Below are 5000 nucleotides of genomic sequence, written 5' to 3' on the forward strand. Positions count from 1 at the left end.
AACAATGGAGAATGGAGAATCCTAAAAGAATTAAGTGTTCGGCTAGTCTAGGGCGAGGAAATGGCATGCAGGGTTTAGTGTACGGTTCTAAGGGTACGAAGTGTGGATGTTCATGGGTCCAATAACGGATCATTTTAGAAGGACAACTTGTAGGGAGCTTAAGCACGCGTGTTTTTGAAACGCGGACGACAGCCGGAAGTGAGCTGTTTTCTCTTTTAATTTGTATTCACACAACCACATTTACATTACTAAGTATCTGTTCTCCATGATAGATGATTAGTGTAAAAATCTGCTAAATACCACTTTCCTGGCACGTGAAATGTTCTATTCCGGTTGCCGTCCGCGTCTCAAAAACGCGTGTGTTTAAGCTCCCTTCTAGACTAACAACGAATCTTTACTAGAAGGATTTGTATAGGGGAAAACTCTACTTGGTTGCTGCTCGAATGAGTCCCTTAAAGAACAAAATACATGCCAATTGTGATTTGTTGCCAAATGTCTCCCCCACCCCTCACCCAATAAAACTTCAACTCTTCGAGTTCAAAGACATATCAAGTATGTCAGAAAATAACAATTGTTTTATTTATGATCATCGTATAAACGTTGTTATTCAACACCTTTGAGTAAGTTGAGGACACTTGTGAAAAATCACTGTAGCTGGCATAACAACAACTCTCAACCGACATAATGATCTACTAATTGATTAACAAGTTCATTTTCTTTAAGCTAACACCAACGGACGAAAGTCTTATAGTGTCTATAATTTTTATTCCTTTGAAACGGGATACTGTTTTATCAGTTAACTAGCATCCCGGCTAATCTTGAATTGAATAGACCTTTTTTTTTTTTTCAATTTAGTACATTCGACATGAGTAACATATTGACTTATAGGTGGAGCCCATGACCAGGAGCCTACAACTTTCACTGTATTTGTGAAATAGCGCTTTCACAGACAGAGTTATTTTAAATTGATTTTCCTGCGAAACTATGCCTTTCTAGGTAATCATAACTTACTAACCACAGGTTGCTAATGGTTACTCCTGCAAGCCGAAGATGGCTCGATTTATGAAAATGCCATTACATAAACCTAGTATCAGAGTTGAGAGGCTTCTAGTCATGGGCTCTTGTTTTCTACATTAACGATTCAAAGCCTACCATGAATTAAGGGAAATTAAAGCCTGATGTCGATTTTGCTTGTCCTGAGTTCGTATTCGCCTTCAGAATGCAAATAGACAATGTCTATTGGATAAACAAGGGCGTTGACAGGTTCTCTATAACTTCTTCCCACGCTGAGTTTGTACCTTCCTGGTCTTACCTCGGAGAATTCGGCTAGAATGGCAATTTTTCGGTCTTCCAAAAGCCTCACTACTTTGGCTACAAAAACTTCAGGAGCGCTCCCGGTAGAGTTGGCTGCCACTAGTGCAACAAACTCTCCTGGGTTTGGGAGATATTCCACGTTTCCCTCTTCATCGGAATCACTGAGAAGTTCCACTGACTCCTCACTGAGGCCTCGAGAAGCCATAGATGCTAAGAAATCAAGTGCCCTACTTTTCTTCTGGGCTATCGGTCGTTCGTCATAATACCGTTTTTGCGTCCTGACCAAATGTTTTATTACCGTGGCAAACGATTCCCTGAGAGACTGGTCACCACTTTCAGGCAATGTTAAAAAGTGATTCACCTCTGCTTTCCTGATATCGGCGGTGGTTACTTTGACGTTGAAATATTTCTCAAACATGGCTGACACGTAATTGGAGTAGGAGGCTTCAGAAAATGGGTCACCCCTTTGACTGACAAAAAAATAGTCGTGCTGTTTTCCGTAAAGTAAACGAGGCCTCATTTGAGAGCGGTATAATTGAAGATAGTACGTCAGAAATGTCAACGGAGTGAGATCAGTGTGATTAGGCCCGTATGTAGACCTGGTCTTGTAAGCGTCTTCGATTAACTCAACAGACTGGTCTTCCTTGAAACATAAAATTCTGATCTTTCAATTGGGCCTCGTTTTGATCGCTGTAAATGCGCAGTGTAACAAATTCTTTGACTCGCTCGGGATTTGCTGAGCAATATACTAGTAACAAACATAGATCATGACAACTTCTAGCTTGGTTAACGCCCGTCTTTTCAGAGACTTCTCATTTTAATTCCCGACAAAATTCTAGTAATTCAGAATAGACGACTTTCTCTAACTGGGGTTTTTTGGCCGCCTTGTCGACTCGTTCTCTTCTCGCTATCTGTTCAAGTTGTCTTTGCACGGCTCTAATTTTTTCCTCGTTATCGCTCCTAACATCTTCATCCCCGCTAGCTTGAGAATCTACATGTACTTTGTTCACGTTAATGAAGGATGATATGTACTGACTACAGGTAATTGATTTGAGACCTCATTGTCGATCATGTAATTAACGAATTCTTGCACTAACTGGGGATTTGTACAATAGGATAACGCCGGCTCAAGGCATTTCACGTTTTTTAAAAACCACATAAATGCGCTTATTCTTTCGAACATTTTGTCCAAGGTACTGCTCTGTAAAGGCCCCCCGTCACGATTACAATTTATATTGGCCGAATAAAACTGACGCACTTCAGCCAAGTGAGACAGCAAGCGAGGTGACATTTCTGATTCAAGAAGAGTAAAACTGGCTCTCCTTTTCTTATCACTGCAAGCGACCAGTGCTATGGTCTCTACTACCTTGCGATTGGCAAAAACTAGATACATCCTGTAAGATTGCACATTGTGGTAGTCTAGTTTGGTTAAAGGGCTGTGAAAAAGGCATTGTTCCCGAAAAATCGAGATCAATAGATCTTTCCAAGAACGCTGATTTTGCGGGTGGATTGCTTTGAAATTGCAACCCTAGACCAAAATTAGGCGTTGTGCTTTCAATCCGACCGAAAGCCGTTAGCACTCCCTGAAGGCGAAGCAAATCTTTTTCGCTAATTAAGCTGAATGGATGAAAATCTGACGGAATGCGTTCTCGGAAAAACCTATATTCTCCTGTGTTACATGCAAGGATTTCAATACCTAAAAAAAGCATCGCGTAAGTAAGCTGACTGTCCCCGACACGTTGAAACAATTTTGACTTCGCTTCTAGAAAGCTATAGAACAATTCCTTGCCACGCCTAACTGCACATAGATTACTTAAAGTTAAAGACATTGCAAAAATTCAAGAGAATCCCCCCACAAAATAAGAAAATAACAGAAACAGAAATCTCAGTCTTCGTAGTATTTCTTCCTTGCCATCCAATCTGGCTGTGGTTCGGAGAAGCCGGCCGGCTACATAATCATAAAGGAATTCAGCTTACCAGGAGACGTTGCAACACTTTTTCTTTCTTCAATTACAACATGGAAAGGCCGTGTCAAGATGTTACTTGGGTTATCGTTCTGAAACAGAGGATAATTCACCTGAATCAGTCGAGCCTATCCGTTGCAATGAAAACAGTCAGCCCGTCCCGCGTGGGAAAAAAAAAAGCCTTACCGCCTAATAACAGATGGGAGTAAAGAGAAAAAACCAAAAGACAAAAAATTAAAGGCACGCACGACCGTAAATTCCCATCTAAACAGTCATGTCATGATCAAGAAGATTGCTGAACTTGGGGGAAACGAACAGCGGAATATTACATTATTATTTAATAAAGAAAGTAAACGGTTGTACTCACCAGTTGCTTAGTAGAAAAAGGGTTGAGGTGCCCTTGATTGCTTATTAAAATAAAATCTGTGACAAGAAGAGAGCATTCATAAATTTGCGGTTTAGCAGCGCCCTTAGCGGGAATGAAAGCTATCGGGGTTACCAAAACGCCCGCGGAATCATTTACTAGCTGAATAGAAATTTAGGGACAACTGCGCATTCCAATAAGACATGAAATCGTGCTCAGAAAGTTAAAAAAAAAAAAATTAATTAACATTTCTAAAATTAAAATTTTCATAACAGAACTGACCGAATTTTCAAACTGTATATTATCGTGTTTTAGTTAGAGAATTTCTTATCATATTCGTATATTATATTTTTAAGAGTAACTTTGTATTAAATATACAATAATAATTATAATGCAACAAAACAATGTAACTTTCTGTCTAGTTTTCGATGACATTTTGAATAACATTACTGGGGTTTGTATTTTGAAAAGGACCAACGGTACTAAACGATTGTTTCCTCTCTCTAAACAGTGTAAAGTAATACACTTGAAAACTTGAGGTTATACCAGTACAATCCTTGGCAACTATTTCCACTGAATACGCCTGGATTGGCTAACCTACAGGTATCGCTTGAATCTGTTCCCCATATAAATAAGGTACTCCCCTACAAAATTTAAAGGACTTGTTACTCACTAGGTTCATGTTCATCTTGAGGGGCTTTGTTCAATAGGTAGTAAGATAAAGGTATATAAAGTAGTAACTTCCACGCATAGTTCTCTTCTTGGTCAGAATCGATATCTTTAGTCAAAATCGGTACTTTTTTTCCTACTGTCAAAAAAAAAGAGAGAAAAAACGAAAAGAAAAGAACTCCATTTATCAAAGAACACAGTTACCACGCATCAAAAAGTAAACTTCACAGTCTTGTGTGTTTGCAATTTTTGTATCAGTGATCGATCTATCAAGAGCTGTAAAGGGACTTACTTACCTAGAGCCTCCATTTGCTCGAGACTAAAGTGAAATGTCCCAGCAATGAACTGAGATTTAAGCCCTCGGGCATGCAATAGGCAGTAGTTTTCTGATTGGCCCCTTCTTTGAAAAGAGTTAAAGAACATGAAATTAACACCCTTTTCATTGTTGAGAAATGGGCCGGTGCTATTTCCTGTCATGCAGCACCCCGCAAAGAATTAATGATGATGGTGCCACTAATTAGGAGAGCAATAAAACCAAAGATTGCATTCATATGCAAAACAATAATGACATTTGTACATGGTAGATTACAGTTGACAATGCAGCTAGCTGGACAAATATTACATAGTTTAACGAGCAAGTTAAAACGTTACGTTTCAAGACCCAAAGAATGGTAACTGTTTAGATTGCA

Source organism: Montipora capricornis, chromosome 7 (assembly GCF_036669925.1).
Source record: "Montipora capricornis isolate CH-2021 chromosome 7, ASM3666992v2, whole genome shotgun sequence".
Classification (NCBI taxonomy): domain Eukaryota; kingdom Metazoa; phylum Cnidaria; class Anthozoa; order Scleractinia; family Acroporidae; genus Montipora; species Montipora capricornis.